The sequence below is a fragment of the Petromyzon marinus genome, chromosome 11, assembly GCF_048934315.1.
Source record: "Petromyzon marinus isolate PM22_M1 ecotype Great Lakes invasive population chromosome 11, UKy_Petmar_22M1.pri1.0, whole genome shotgun sequence".
In the NCBI taxonomy this organism is placed as follows: Eukaryota; Metazoa; Chordata; class Hyperoartia; order Petromyzontiformes; family Petromyzontidae; genus Petromyzon; species Petromyzon marinus.
In genome coordinates, this window is record NC_133677.1 from 10,121,341 (window position 1) to 10,138,327 (window position 16,987).

The window sequence follows — 16,987 nt, forward strand, 5'->3', positions numbered from 1 at the left end:
TCTGGAAAAGGGGGCAGCTGCAGTCTGTGCCAACGGCCGCCATTATGTTGGCCGGACGGGACGCAACCTCTGCCAAATTGGATTTCCCGCCTAACTCGCGGGGAGAGGTGCCTGCCTTGAAGAAAGGACTTCCCTTCGTGAGGGAATTTGTTCCTGCGGCCGGCGACTGGGCGGCGATCCAGTGGCGATTCACCGCTACATGCGACCTGGCAGGATGGACCGAGGTGGAGGCACTGTGGGCGCTCCCGACCACCCTGCACGACAACACCCTGGCAGCGTTCTACACCATCCCGCCCACGGACAGAATGATGCTGCCGCAAGCCTTCACCCACATGGCGGCTGTCTTCGACCCGTCATCAAATGTTCGACAGAAGTTCGCCATGCGGAGATGGGGGAAACCGAGAAGCCCCTCGCCTTCCGCAGTGCACTGATGTCTTTGGCGCAGGTTGCCTATACTAAGATGGAGCATGCAGGGTTGGACTCGCTAGTGCTGGAGCGCACGTTGACGCCGGCACACGAATTGAATGTTTTTCTGCCCGTCACGGAAGAGGATGACTTGTCTTCGTTCAAGGTTGCACGCTGCATCCAAGCACACTTTAACCTTTGACGGCGAGCTGGGGTGGCTGCTTGCGCTGGTCGTTCGGAGATGCCGGAGAACGCGAAGCCCCCCAAGGTGTGTGCATCGGTCGATGTGGATACCCGGGGAAAGGACGATGTGGATTGGAAAGGGGGCTGAGACTAGTGGAATGGGACTTTTCTTTGCTCGAGGGGTGCCCCCATCATCTGCTTTAAGTGTGGCTTGCCGGGTCATGTCTCTAGGGGATGCCGCGCCCAACAGGGGAACTTTTCCATAATGTCGCCATATTCCGCCCGGCCGGCTTCCGCTCATCCGAGCCCTCCAGCGAGTTGCGACGTATCACACGCCCGGCCGTCACAGTCACCTCATGCATTTTGTTCGCATGCCGGGCCGGATTCGTGTGATGATGCTCCTCGTTATGTTACGGAGCATGCGGATCGGGTTGTATCGGGTGGCGGATGGCCGCGGCTTCCGCGTCAGTGGTCCTCGTTGGGACATCGTATTGTCGCTGTGGCAGCGGGATCATCGGCAATTATCGGAACCATGCATGGGTGTTGAGGTGCGGGTGCTCATTGACACTGCAGCATCCGCTACCATCATTTCTGAGATAATTTTTAATGCGCTGCCGCATAATTCTCGTCATCTGAGCCTCGTCAGAACTTCATGTTCTGCCACTCATGGCGAATCTTTGGGTATCATTGGCCAAATATCAGTGACAGTCTGTATTGGAGAGATCCAGATAACAGGTCCGGTGCTTATTTCAAAGTCATTGGCTGTACCCTGTTTGTTGGGGACCAATTTTCTTGGCAGAATGCCACTTAAAATCTTGGTGGATCAAGGGTGCATTGAGCTACCGTCGGGCCGCCGGTTAGTGTTTCTGTCCTCTCCAACTCGAATGTGTACAGCTAACGCTACAGTTCAGGCCCTGGTGAGGGAGACTGTTCGAATTCCCCCCCCCCCCCCCCCCCCCCCGGTGCTCAAATGCTTGTGCCCTTGCGGCTGCGAAAGCAGCTCGACCAGGAAGCCACCGCGAGAGGTCTTCTGTTAACCCCTTCGAATAAGGCAGTCCGGGGTCTTGCGCTAGTGGGAGCACAAACCATTGTTAGAGGTGACCAGGAACCCTTTATCCAGGTGATAAATGTTGGTTTGGGTGCCACAGTGATACAAGCAGGTACTGTTCTGGCTCATGCGTCCGCCGCAGATTGCGTGGCAACAAAAGCAGGATCCGCCCAAATTGTGGCGGCAGTGGAGCATGGATGGGCGTTGGATGAAGTTTGGATGGATGCACTTTGCTCCGAGAGCCCCGATTTTTCTGATGTTTTCAGTAAGGAGAAGTATGATATGGGCCATACGTCCCTGATGCATCACCACATTGATATGGGTTTTAGCAGTTGCCTCTGGATGAGAGTTCGAAACCTAAAATGGGATTCGTGTTTGATTTACCTAGACAACGTGATCGTTTTTGGACAGACATTTGAGGAACATTTGCAACGGTTGTGTGCAGTCTTTGTCAAAATGCGGGTGGCTAATCTCAAGTTTAAGCCACAAAAATGTCATCTTTTGCAGAAGTCGATTTGCTACCTAGGGCATATTGTAAGCAAATCAGGGATAGCCACGGACCCTGACAAGACTGCGTGCGTGCGCACATGACTCACCCCCACTTCGGTGGGGGAGGTGCGTAGTCTTACTATCGCCACTTTGTGCCCGGATTCGCAACCATCGGGAAACCTCTTCACGTTCTAACGGCTAAGGGTCAGAGATTTCGGTGGGGGGAAGCGGAGGAGGCTGCATTTGTTGCGCTGCGGGATGGCCTGGTCAATGCCCCTCCGCTTTGGTACTCTGATTTTTCGCTGCCATTCATCCTGGACATGGACCCCAGCGATACAGGAATTGGCGCAGTATTGTCTCAGGTCGTGCACAGGGTGGAGTTGCGCTGTCGCTTATGGAAGCCGAGTGCTGTTCCCCAAAGAGCAGCGCTACTGTGTGACGCACCGAGAGTTGTTGGCCATCGTTTATTTTGTCCAACAATACTGTCCGTAGCTTTATGGTAGGAAGTTCGGGGTACGAACGGACCATGCGGCTCTTCAGTACGCACTACAGGTCGAACAGCCATCCGGGCAGCTGTCCCGGTAGTTAGAGATCCTTCAGGATTACTGCTTTACGGTCTCCAATAGGAACGGCATTCGCCATTGTAATGCAGTTGCGCTGTCAAGACTGCTGGGTGCCAGGCTGTGTAAGCCCATGGAGACGGTTATGTCACAATCTCGTGGCGTTGGTGGACGACCTACCCCCCGATACAGCCGACGTGTGCAATAGCACTATTGGTCTCGCGCACACGAAATAGGGGCGATTCCAAGCGGAGGATGCCTCCTTGTTAAAACTGAGGCGCCGCGTCGGAAAGGTGGACGGTGCTAAATGGCGACAAAAGATTTCCACAGTGGTCCCCAAAGGGGGACTGCTGATGCGGTGAGACAGGGAGATGCAGCGCTATAACATCGTTGTGCTAACTGCTCTGCATGGTAGAGTTATACGTGCTATGCACTAACGATTGATGCACCTTGGCATGCAGAAAACATTGTTGACTCTTAAGCTGGATTTCTTCTGGCCTGGGATGGCAGAGGATGTCTATAATGTGTTGAAAGGGTATGTAGAATGTGCTCACAAAAAAACCCCTGCCGCGAATGGCCCGTCCGAAATTGCAATCTATTTATGTGTCCCAGGTGAATGAACTCGTCGCGCTCGACGTGCTCAGGCTGTTTCCCACCACCCCGTTGGGAAATAAATATGTATTGGTGGGGGTGGAATATCTTTCGCGTTGGCCAGTGGCTTGGCCACTCAAAGACCTGCGGCCATCACTGAAGCATTCCTTCATGGTTATGTATTGGATACGGGGTCCCCGGAATGCCTCCTTACGGACCAGGGCTGACATTTTTCATCTAAATTGTTGAAGGAAGTGTGTGATTTCTTTGGTACTAAGAAAGTCCGGACTTCGCCCTACCACCCCCAAACTGGTGGGATGGTGGAATGGTTGCATAGGCCCCTGACATCCATATTGTGTCAACAAGTTGATGATGCGCAGTCCGATTGGGATTTGCACGTTCTGGGGGTTCTCGCAGCCTAGAGAATGGCCCCTCACGCTTCTACCAGGTTCTCGCCATTTTTCCTTATGTACGAGAGAGAACGGGACCCCCCCCCTCCCCCACCATAAATACTCAATTGCACACGGAGCCAAATAAAAGGAAAACGGCTATACTAAGCCTTATGCGCCTTACCCTCAAACGATTGTCGGATGTGAGGGAGGCGTCCCGAGGGAATTCGGCCAGGCGACAAGCTGCTAATGAAAGGCTGTCGGGGCTGTGGGAATTTGGAACCAAATGGAAACCGGGGATGAGGCTTGGTTGCACTTCCCCCAGGTGCCAGTGGGCACGTCGCCTAAATTGTATGGACTGTGGCAGGGCCCGTTGGAGGTGATTGAAGTCATAAGGCCACAGTGTGTACGGATCCAGTTTGGTCATAGACGTTGGTACATCCACCCGTCACGGCTGAAGCCATTTTTTCCGCCTCTCGGGATCCCTTCATCTCCACTACCCAAAGGCCGGGTGGTTCGTGTGTTCAACGAGCTGGGGCGTGCAACTGCGGAGGTCATGCCTCAGCAGATGTCTGTTCTTCTGCCCACAGGATCCCAGTGTGTGATGCCCCAGGAGCCACCGGTCGTGCCGACTGGATGCCTATCAAGGAGTGCGGAGTGGTTTGCACCCGCTCTTTCTCCTCCTGTTGTGTCTTCTTCCCAAGAGGGGCTGCGCCCAAGGGGCTGTCTTCAAGTCGTCCCCGGGATCCCCGGGGAGACCGCATCCACCCCGCCTGGGGGCCCGGTGGTGAGGACACGTTCAAAGCACATCCGTTTTAAATTACCCTATTCCCCACCGTCTTATTTATTCCAACGCCATTGGTGATCGCACACACGAGCCGGATTGTGCTGCTGGTTGGACTTGGTCCTTCATGTGCTCATGGGTTGTGACATTCTTACGGGTGTTGGGTGGTGTACATTGTCTGGGGGTTGTGTTGGTCATGTGTTCGCGGAAATATTTTTTTTGGGTGCTGCTCGGTTATGTACATATTGTTTTGTCAACGGTTGCTGGTTATTTTTTTGTTGTTGTTCAAAATTTTGTGAGGCAGTTGCTTGAGGTATAGTGATCAGCCGGGATTGCTGAGTTTTACGAAGGGGGGGTGGGGGGGGGTGATGTAGTGATATATAATAGGTCACTACGGCGCTTAGCGCCATCTACCGACAGAGAGAGGAATAGTGGGTATGGTAGCCCTCTCTGCCAGCAGAGTATATGATGTCATGGAAGAGGTTTCTGGGGTTGGCAGAGTAGGGGGCAATCGAGGACGTAGTACCCGATTGGCCGGCAGGGGCGCGTGATGGGATGTAGGCCAAAGGTGACAGAGGGGACACGTCATAGGGCCCAAAAACCTTCTGGTGAGTTCCATAAGGGGGCGTGGCCAAGGGCGGAGCCAGGCAAGGGACAAGTGGAAGGTGTCCCAGAACCTTCTAGTGGGTTTTGGAAGGGGGCGTGTCCGAGGGCGGAGCGGGGCCGCGCTGAGGGGCATAGAAGGGGGGTCCAGGGGCTGCATCGGGGCTGTTTGCTGGAATGGAACCCACCGTGCTACAGTATGTCTTCTCTTCGGTCTTCGTGCTTGGCCTCGTTGGTCAGGCAGTGTGCCAATGGACCTGACCCGTTTGTGTAGTTAACCTGTTGTGGTGTACATAGTTACCCTGTTGTGGTTATAGAATAAATGGTGTTGCCTCCTGAATCAGTGTGTCTCTCAAGTGAACCCACTACAATTTGCATATTCTGTTTACGTGAGAAACCTTACTAATGGGCTATGTCGGGTGGTTGCGGGTTTAACGACACATTTATCTATTTACGCGATCTAACCCAAAGAACCTGTATTATGGATGGTATCGGATGTTTATACTGCCATACTATATTAGAAGAAAGGAGGGAGGCGAGCGAAGGAGTTAGAGAAGGAATGTGAGGGTAGAGAGAGAGGAGGGAAGTGAGCGTGGGATATACAGGATGAAGGGGCGCCACGGTGGAGTTATGTTAAATACCCCGCCTGCTATACAGGAAGTCGGGGTTTCGATCCCAACCCTGACGCCTGTATATTTGGAGTTTGCATGTTCTCCCTGTGGTCATGTCTTTTTTCTCTGGGTCCTCCAGTTATTCTCTCCACATTTAGAAACATACCTTTTGAGTATATGGCTGCTATTAATTTCCACACGATAAGCCACTTTTTTAAACTATTATTTGTGGCCAGGTCGCTTCTGAAAGAAGAGCTATATAGCTCAGCGGGCCTTACCTGGTAAAATAAAAAAATAGTTTAGTTTAAGTTAATGAACAGATGGAGAGGAGAGGGCCAGGGAGTGAGTGAAAGCACATGAAACGGAAAGGAAAAAAAGAGAGCAAAATGGAAAAAAGAGCGTGAGGGAACGTGACAAGCAGTGGGAGAGATGGATATGGAGAGGCAAGAGCGATTCATATGGGAAAGGGAGAGGTAGCAAAAAGTAGAGGGAGGGTGAGAAGCGAGAAAGAAACATGGAGAGAGATAGGGGGAGGGATGTGGGTGAGATACATTGAAAAGAGTAACAGGGGACATGAATTGAGAAACAGATAGAAACAAAGACAAAGCGATTAATCTAGATAAACTGTGATACACAGAACAGAGAATGCCAGAGAAAGTTGGGAGCTCTGGTCCACTGCACCGTGAACTCCAGTGTGGAGTGCCAGCTCTCGCTCAAACTTCATCGGTTTCCGAAATCAACGCTGCAATTTGTATTAAATGCGGTACCCTCAAGTTTACTCCGCTTTCGTGGCGTTTTCTGCTGGCGAACATAGCCCCATCCAAGGTGATGCCGCGGCGACCCGGGAGTAACCCCAATATCATGAACAGAGAGCTAAAATAACCCCCACACCGCAGGCTGAAATCCTGGAAACCTTCCTGGATGTGCCCTTCGGCTCTAACAGCCGAAAATAAAATCAGCTTTCGCTGGAAGAAATTATGGGTGCCTATGAATATGGAAAACAAAAACCTCATTGAGGACTCGACCGTGGAATAATCGGGATATTCTCCCCAATGACAATGAATCGCCAAACTGCAACTCGTAAAGTCCAAACCATCAAACCCATCACCGACGAACATCCATGCACATCCTGGTGGTGTCACTTCGATCCGTACACTCCTTGGATTGGTTGAAAAAACTTGGCATTCAACTACAGTATAATAAAACGTTTCAAAACTGTTGCTTTTGCATCCGGCCGTAAGAAAGAAGATGGACATATTCATATTTTACATGCTGCCATAAGAAAGAAGATTCAAATGCTGCAATGTTAGATTGGTCTAAATTTGCCATGTAAAACACAACAAAAAATTGTTGTTTCTTAAATGGCCATGACCATAATTTTTCCTTGGTAGGTATGAACCAGAGGTTAACTTTTCTCATATTCCGGCTCGTCTCCCCATAGTTGTGTGCCCACTGTTCACTACCAACAAATATATATATAAAACGTGGAGGGACAATAGGCTTACTCCTGTTTAGGATTTTAACTTGCATCCTTCCATTGACGAGCCAGGCACTGCATACTATCCCGTAAATTACTTACTGTGTTACTCCTGTGAGCGTACAAGACAATGTAATAACCAAAAATGTCAAACCAAGTTCCTATTACGGAAAAAAAAACTCTGTCAGGAATTGCTATGTAACACTCATAAATCTGCATTACACAACTGCACATTGATACACATGGAAACTTCAACAACATTTCTGCTGTTATTAATGACAAAAGTTAACAAAAAATATTAATGGATCATAAAATGAATGAGCTAATAGAACAGGAAGGGGGCTGTTTTGCAGGGACAGTCACACTTTATGTGGTCACTAGCGGGAAGTACCCGGCATTGCCCGGGCGAAAAAGACACATACGCACACACATCGACTTACACACACACAGACATCGACCCACACACACAAACACATCGACCCACACACATATGGACTCACACACACATACATAGACTTACACACAAATTTGAACTTTTAAATTTACTCAGTTTTTACAGATGAGTTTTCTATGTACGTCATGTTAGGGAAAGAACCAAGAAAGAGGGGAAATGCAAACAATTGTGAATGCACTTTTGAAGACAGGCACACTGTAATGAAAGCTGAAGGTCATACTTTAGTTGTATGATATGCCTTTGTCTTGTATTGAATGCGATGAGTCATAAGTATATGGGTAATGGTATAAAAACACGGATGTATTTGTACTATAGTCTTTAGTACTGTAGTTTTTAATTGTACTGTAGTAAGGCACTTGATGAAATACAGACGGTCTTTAATATGTAAAAGATAAATGGGGTAAATGGGGAGAAAGGAGGTGGGGCAGGTAATGGCCGAGGTGAAATAAGAACAGCGCGCATGCGTGCCGCAAACAACCGCTGGCGACCAGACCGTCGACAGGACACTTGACAGGCATGGAGGCAGGCAGGAGACTTTTGGATGGGGCGATGAGATGTGGGACAGCGATGAAGGTGCGCTGCATGAGCACCATCACGAACAGTCGCCGGTAGCCAGGACGCCAAAATGGTGGCCGGCAGGCACGGGTGCAGGCAGGAGACCGGGGAAGGAAGCGATGTGAAGGCCGCGCAGGGCAGTGAGGTGTGGACGCGGCTTAGCGAGCACCCACCGACAGCCGAACTGCCCCCCAGCAGGCGTGGGGTAAAGCAGCACACGTGGGAGGGGAGTCGCGCCCCCAACCAAAGCAAGAGCCTCTCCAAAGTAATGAAACACAAAATAGGGCCTCTCCAAAATAATGAAACCGCCACTTCTTGCTGAGCTGCACCCCCCTATTAAAGAGCCTATTTGTAAACAATGTTTATGATCTTACCTGCTGATCCAAAGTAATGTAAATATTTGGCATTTCCTACACGAGAGCATCCAACGTAAAGTAGAGCCACGAGAAAAGCACGGAGTTGACAAATTCAGTCCCACCACTTTCAAAGATTGTCCTTGCGTTTGAAGCTTTCGTGACTGCAGGAATCCATACTCTTTGGTTCTTTCGGTAAAGTCACGTAGGTAGAAAAATTTATAGATCACGACGTTTCGATCGCAACACAAGCAATCGTCATCAGGTGAGACAACCACAGCAAGAAAAAAAACTGCTGAAGTAGACGAGAGATCTGCCGTGCCACGAGTTTGTATTATATAATAATATATACTATAATTATTTATATTATATAACCTCGTGCCAAGATTCTCTTACAATCACACTTAGAATTAACAGATAAAATGTCCACATCTGATTGGGACCATATAGATAACATGACAGTTTCTTCAGCTACTTCAATGTCAACCAAATGTAAAGTTAACTTGATTGCTAAATTCAACCTCCTGTCATAAAAGAAGTCAGAGCCACACGCTAATAAGTTAGATGTTAACAAGATTGTCAATGATCATAGTAACATCCCAATTTCCGGCAGCCTAAAATCGGTACTAGCTAAAGGGTTGAATTTCGCAGTGACCCCTAAACACATCCCAGTGGATGATATCATTGCCCAGGTCGACGTAGCCCTCAAAGACTTGGGACACATCCCGGCAGACGTTGCTAGATCTGAAATCGCTACTATCCTCAAAAACGCTAAGAAACCCATTAGCAACATCAGCAAGGACGAGCGTTTTGAACTCTCTCAATTAAAAAACAGAGATGACATAGTCATCCTCTCAGCCATCAAACACAATGCCACTGTCATCATTGATAAAACCACTTACAACAACAAAATTCAGGACCTTCTAAATGGTGGCAGCTATACCAAAATCAACAGAGATCCCACCAACCGCCTAGCTACAAAAAACAACAATATCATCACCAATTCGACTTCTCGCATCGATTCGAACAAGCAGCGCTCTCTAAAACCCTCGGCTGCTAGACCACCCACATTTTATGGCCTTCCAAAGATCCTCAAAGAAGGTACCCCGCTCCATCCTATCGCCTCCACCATTAACTCACCCACCTACAAACTGGCACGATTTCTGTCCGAGACCCTGCTTCCATTCACTGGCAAGACCACCTCAGCTGTACTTAACTCAGCTCACTTGGTTTCTCTAATCAAGGACATCTCACTGTTTCCAAATGATTTACTTGTCAGTTTCGATGTAGTCTCCCTGTTCACCAAGGTACCTGTACCTGATACCATTGCAATCATTGAAGACTTGGTCCAACAGGGACTGAACCCAGATGTACTAACTTTGGTAAGACACTGCCTTACCAACACTTACTTCACCTGGAATGGTACAGTCTACAAACAAAATGAGGGTACCCCAATGGGTTCTCCCTTATCGCCAGTGGTAGCGAATGTTTTCATGGAGAAATTTGAGATAGATGCCATCCAGACATCCACCCTACGTCCTTCCTTGTGGAAGAGATACGTAGATGACACATTCGTCATCTGGCCACATGACCTGCCAGCACTGAACCAATTTCTTAACCACAGCAATTCCATACACCCATCTATCAAATTCACCATGGAAGTGGAAAAGGATGGCAAGCTACCATTCCTGGATGTTTTGATCGAGAAGAGACCTGATGGCTCGTTGGGACATTCTGTCTACAGGAAAGCCACCCACACGGATGCCTATCTAAAGCCTGACTACCACCACCATCCAGCCCAGAAGAATTCCCTCATCAAAATACTGCACCATAGGGCCCGTTGCATTTCCGACCAGCATCACCTAGCCAGTGAGCTTGAGCACGTACACCAAGCCCTCAGGATGAATGGATATTCTGACTGTACAATCCCCAAAGCTGTCTCCCCAGCCATGGGGAGACATCCATCTGAGGATCCAATCAATACCATCACTTTGCCATACATAGCAGGGGTTCCCAAAAATATTTCCAAAATCTTAAAAAAACAGAAGATCCAGGTCCGTTTCAACACAGTACACAAAATCCGTGATTTGATCCCATCTGTAAAGGATGTGATTCCTGATATGCAATACCCGGGTGTCTACAAACTGAGTTGTGGCTGTGGCAGCAGTTACATTGGGGAAATGAAACGACGTCTCAGACCGCGTTTGCGAACACAAGGCAGATCTGAAACATGGTAGGACCAATACCTCTGCCGTTGCTGATCATTGTTTTAGTGCAGTGGGCTCACACGAAATTGACTTTTCCAAGATGAAGGTACTCTGAAAACCCACCGGCTATTATCAGAGATTTGTTCCTGAAGCCATCCAGATATATAAACACAGACACAACTATAAACTGAGCAATCATTGGAAGGACGTTATTAACCAGGTAAAGTCTTAACTGACTGATTTTTCCATCCAACCTGCCTATGTCAGCTGTTATTTCCGACACTCTGTGTGTGTCTCTCTCTCTCTGTGCATCTCTCTCCGATATGCCCTGCCCCCCCCCCTTCTCTCCCCCCCCCCCCCCCCTGCAGCTGACCGCTCCAGTGCTGCTGCGGTGGTCCACTTTACTCCAGTGACCCGGGTGCTGCTACGGGGTCCACTTTCTGCCTCGCCTCCTTCCCACCTCCCCCTTCTCTCTCCCCCCCTACTGCCGAGGCCTACTATATAACCTCGTGCCACGGCAGATCTTTCGCCTACTTCAGCAGTGTTTTCTTGCTGTGGTTGTCCCACCTGATGACGATTGCTTGTGTTGCAATCAAAAAGTCGTGATCTTTTATTTTTTCTACCTACGTGACTTTACCGATAGAACCAAAGAGTATTGTCCTTGCGCCTTGTTAATGGACATTGCAAAGCTGAGCTGGATGGGGAATTGAAGCCTCCTAAATTCAAAGACTGTGTCGTTTGGGATTATATGTATGCGATGGAGAAAGACGTCTTCACCTTCAGAATTGCCTGTAATTATTGTAGCGGCGATAGCATTTGAATGTAATTGTTTGACAATTAACCTTGTGCCATTGCATAGTCTAGGTGGGTCTAAGTTTCTGAATAGCAAGACAGGTGCCCCAATTTTTAGTAGTAAGTTGTGTGGAGGAACACCCGGGAGCTGCATAGAATTCAAGAATTCAACACTGGTCCAACACTGAGTCAATAGATTTGTAGGACTTGCTCCCTCCAGGTAATTTATGCAACAGCATGGAATTGATTCTGTGAACAGCATCATTCCTTGGAGCCAAAATGGCCCTCTCCCGTAGCCAGATAACATATTGAAAATGTTGTTGCATGTTTGGGTACACTTTGTCCTCCAGTTCCTGTTTCGAAGTGGAAAGGATGACTTTAGACATGGTGATATGTCCATCTGTGGCATCAGCAACAATACTGCCATTTCCAATGTGAAGAAGAGCTTCAGCAAAGTCGCGTGCCTCTTGGTCTTCATGGAGATATACATGCATGTTTGTTGTTAGTCTCAGTTTCATCACGTGCCTCCAGAGGAATGATGACTTGATGCAGGCATTTAACTCATTAGCTTTGGTTCCTCGAAGTACAACAGGTAAGGTTTGTCGCAAGTCACCAGGCATGAGTAAAGTTACACCATCCATAATGCTGGAATTGTCGCGGAGGTCCTGCAAAGTTTTGTTGACAGCCTCAAACGCTCCCTTGTGGAACATGGTGCATTCATCTCACACTATGAATTCACAATTAAGCAGGACTTGTGCAAGGGCGATATTGCAAACAGGGTTGTCTTGTCGGGATAGATCCAATGTGGAATGGACAGTTCTTCCTCCAGTAAGCTGCATTGCCGCAATCCCCGATGATGCCACAGCTAGAGCAATGTGCGACTTACCTTATAGGGTGTTGACCCAAATTATAATTCCCCCCTCACCCCCACCGAACGCGTGTGACTTGGTAGGGGCCCTATCCCCCCACCGAACTCGTGCTAGTTGGTACGGTCGAGCAGGCGCTATGTAATAAAGAAGTAACCTAAAGCAGCACTAAATCGCTAATTAAACTAAAGGTGACAGACGCGAAATTGGAACTTGCCGCACACACACAGACAGACACACAGACAGACAAACATTGACATTGATAGGTGAGAGTATTGCATGGTGCCTTTAAATATGTAGATTATTTTCTAAATACTGTATTGTAGGCAGGCACTGTGATAATACGGCACAGGAAGAGAATACATTTTTGAATATTGAAATCATATTCATCAGAAATAAATGTGTCAAAGAAATGTAAGTAGCATAAATGTGTAACGCAATAATCGGGGTACTTACCTGCACTAGCAGACACCCACCAGTAGGGGGTGATGTGTGGGCCGCCAAGGTTCCCCAGACCCCAAGAGGGGGGCTGGGGGAAGATTCCAGGTCCCTCTGGTAGTTACTCTCCTGAAGAAGACCGCGTTATGGAAAAATCTCGTGATGCAAAATAATATAATAAAGGGTAAAGAATAGTCCACGATAACACGTGGGATGCGTACGCTGGCCACACGAAGACTGAGGCACGTGGGTAGCATCTAGAAGCATCCAGCAGCATCCCACCTTAAGTGATGCTACGCTGAGGCTGCCACACAACCGCTTATTCCTACTCGAGCGACGTAGTTCACTCAATTGCGTTTATATCGAATTTGCATCCGTGTTATAAAATACTGTGTTCCCTAATACATTCATCGCCTTATATACAATTCGCGTTATGAAAACACGCGTTATAGGAGCATAGGCTGTGTTAATAGGGACGTCTTCTAAGCGTGTATTAAGACTGGAGAGCGTAATACTGTGCTTAAATACAACTGACGCGCATATTTGCACTAGCAATTAAAACGCTATGTACATCAAGTACATATCTGTTGCATGAGATTTGGTAAACCGTGCATGCGCTCGAAGGCAGTGCTCATCAACGTCCTTTGCTCGGGGTTCCCTCTCTCGTCTCTACTTCTTTTTTTGTTTCGTGTTAATTTTACAGGGAAAAAATAACAACCTTAAGCCCGCCTTGCACCTCTGCTGCAGGGTGATGTTAAGTTCAAATTGGTTTGGATTTGATTAGAGCTACCGTGTTTCCACACTCTGTGATTATTCTGATGTATAGTACACGTCAGCCTCTGTAACTGTCATCAACATGCTCAATCCTTTTATAGCACTTTGCTTCTAAGATTTGCCATTAACGTGCCCTATAGGGTACACCAATGTCACCTATATCTCACAGCTCATTTGAACTCTGGAGGCATGGAGAAACATACATTTCATTTTCAAAGTACGGTAATCGAATCTAAGTCTGCTCAATATCCATCGATTTTGTTGGAAGTTTAAAAAAAGCCTCTGATTATTGTCCTTTGTAATTGCAGCGCCAAAATTCTGGAATGCATTGGTCACTTTTATCAATATTTCAGACCTTATCTTCTGAGTCTGCATTGATGTTATTGCTCCCACGACTCCTACTGCAACACATTTGCCAATTTTACTCATGCCATTAGTAAGGCCATTTGAGAATGCTATTTTTGGAAAGGACAATTTAAAATTGCGAATCCAGTTATAATCCATGCTGTTTTTTAAATGTAATTTTAAATGCCATATGCCAATTCCACTCACTCGTGTCATGCATACTGTAAATTTGGATTGCTAGCTCGACTTCCATTGTGCATAATTATGGCTATGTATTAGCCATGTCCATAGCATTTCCCTGATTTTGTTATATGCAGCCTCTGTAAACCCTCCCTTCCCATGTGACGTGCGTGCGACTGTATCCGCCGTTTTTGGCTGGGTTGCCATTCAAAAGGAGCTGCGTAGCTCATTGGAGTTGATACGAAATAAACTTACAGAATGAAGTGACACGCGCTTATTAAACGTAGGATTTTGTGAAAAGTGTTATTCAATAAGTGTGTATGAAATTGCAAATATTCAGTTTGTTTTTGCTAACAACTTATTACAGTTAATAAAATGTGTTCGGTGTTGTGTAAACATAATTGCCAAGCAGTGGTGCAGCTGTGCTGGTGTACTTCTAACAGGTCCCTGCAGGGTGGGCTGGTAGGAACATTGGAATTTTGCGCAATTTTATTTTTACACCCCAACAGCACGAGATTTCACTTCGTTAAAGTATTGAAAGGGGACGGACGGACGGACACATTGATCTATTGCAGGCTGGTACACTCAGTTTACAACTTCGTTCCTACCAGTATAATCCATCACTGGAGGTGAAGGCTGGTGGATCACCACACAAATAGTGTTAAACTCCCTTCCTGTGGGTATCGAGGTGTCAGTCCCTTGCTTGCCATTTATTTAAAACGTTGTCTAAATGCTTCATACTTCTCAAGCAACGTAATCATTCCAGAATACAGTACTGTATATGCATCTTCACGCCAATAATTAAATACTTTATAAATACATGTACAATACGTGAATGCACAAGCTGTCTTCTTTCACAGTATATCAGTGTGCAAGATAAAATGCAAGTATGCTGCTACAATATAAAGCTGGTCTGTGGTTTAAAAAAAGGCTTGAATTTCAGCGTTAACACTGTGGCATTTACTTAAAAATCCTCATCGGAATGCCCTAAATTGCACAGTGTTGAATTCCAGAGGTGTGCATAGTCGACATCTTGTATCGACATAATATCCCTTTTCGAGACAGATGGCACAGTTCCATCTTTTGTTGTTGCCTTGTTTTACCATGAACCCACAGGGCTCCGAAACATTTTAACACACGCACACATTGTAAGCAATAACCGTTGACCAAGAAGAATGGCAGATTTCGCTGCCTTGGCTCAAGCTTTTAAAATGATTATGAGTTCCATGCCGTTGTGTCTAACGGTGGCTCAATAATATAACCAGTCGTGGTTGCACTCTACTAAAGAACGGGAGGCAAAGGCTGCTTGCCTATGGAGTTCATCACCCACTGTTTGGTGAGTGGTGATTTGAAATACGATACTAGAACAGTGTTTCTTTTAATCCTTGACAATCTGTGGTGGTCCTGTATTTCACCATGGCACATAATATCATGCTATGCAATGAATGCGATCCCACTGCTCAGTGATACTGCTGTCATACATTAATAGTGTTATGTACAGTATGTTTGCATTGTTTGATTTTGAGACCAGTGACTTTTTAAGTAAGCATTTCAACATTGGGAGAATAGTACAATGTCAGGAAGCTCTAATTGATACCGTACTGCAATATTCGTAAGGAATAGTTAAATTAATAGAATGTTGAAAATAAGTTATTCCAATTGTTGCAGTGCGCTTCTTAATCTTTATTGTTTTTACTGAAAACTGAGTTGACTATTAGAAAAAAATCAGAGCAACAAACATGAATCGATGTCTTATTGCCTCCATAAATTGAAAATAACAATCTTACATTCCATTTCTAGACACGTTTTTCGGTTCGTTTTGTCTTTTCAGCTGAAGTTTTTTTCATGAAGAAGTTGAATCGAGATTGCATTTGTTTTCTAAAGTTGGCTATATGCTTAATAACAGCCGTAGACGATGCAATTTATATTCAGATAAAGTCACCATGCAAGGGAAACCTTTATACGTTTTTTATCAGTAGCTTGTACAATCAGAAGCCACCTTCAGCTTAGCTGTAATTCTTACCATTCAGCCACAAGCAGAGATCACCTGTTATCGTCTAAGTGCTTCAAGTGCAATTTTCAGTGCCTTTCGCCTTGCACTCCTTTTTATCAAATGGCATGGAATGCTAGCTGTGCAGTTTTTTCGCGAAAGAGGCAGTCTCATGTAGATGATGAAGGTGAATTCCTAAGCCATCCTGTCCACAAATCCATCTTCAAAGGAGGTCCGAGAATATTCCAGAAACAAATCCACGATTGAACATACGCAATGCAGGAAGGTACATTTAATAAAATATATACATTGAGGGAAAAAAATATTTGATCCCCTGCTGATTTTGTACGTTTGCCAACTGACAAATAAATGATCAGTCTATAATTTTAATGGTAGGTTAATTTTAACAGTGAGAGACAGGATAACAACAAAAATCCAGTAAAACGCATGTCAAAAATGTTATAAATTGATTTGCATTTTAATGAGGGAAATAAGTATTTGAACCCCGTCTGCAAAACATGACTTAGTACTTGGTGGCAAAACCCTTGTTGGCAATCACAGAGGTCAGACGTTTCTTGTAGTTGGCCACCAGGTTTGCACACATCTCAGGAGGGGTTTTTGTCCCACTCCTTTTTGCAGATCTTCTCCAAGTCATTTCGAGGCTGACGTTTGGCAACTCGAAACTTCAGCTCCCTCCACAGATTTTCTATGGGATTAAGGTCTGGAGACTGGCTAGGCCACTCCAGGACCTTAATGTGCTTCTTCTTGAGCCACTTCTTTGTTGCCTTGGCCGTGTGTTTTGGGTCATTGTCATGCTGGAATACCCATCCACGACCCATCTTCAATGCCCTGGCTGAGGGAAGGAGGTTCTCACCCAAGATTTGACAGTACTT

The 16,987-nt window shown here is 46.6% G+C and overlaps 1 long non-coding RNA gene across 1 annotated transcript in view; it reads right to left on the bottom strand.

Moving 5' to 3' along the window:
• LOC116941230 (uncharacterized) overlaps positions 1 to 16,987 on the bottom strand; it is a 37,208-nt gene that overhangs the window by 16,866 nt on the left and 3,355 nt on the right. The window contains exon 2 of the long non-coding RNA XR_004402659.2: positions 12,824 to 12,934. This is a non-coding gene — a long non-coding RNA (uncharacterized LOC116941230). The remainder of the gene's footprint in view (positions 1 to 12,823; positions 12,935 to 16,987) is intronic.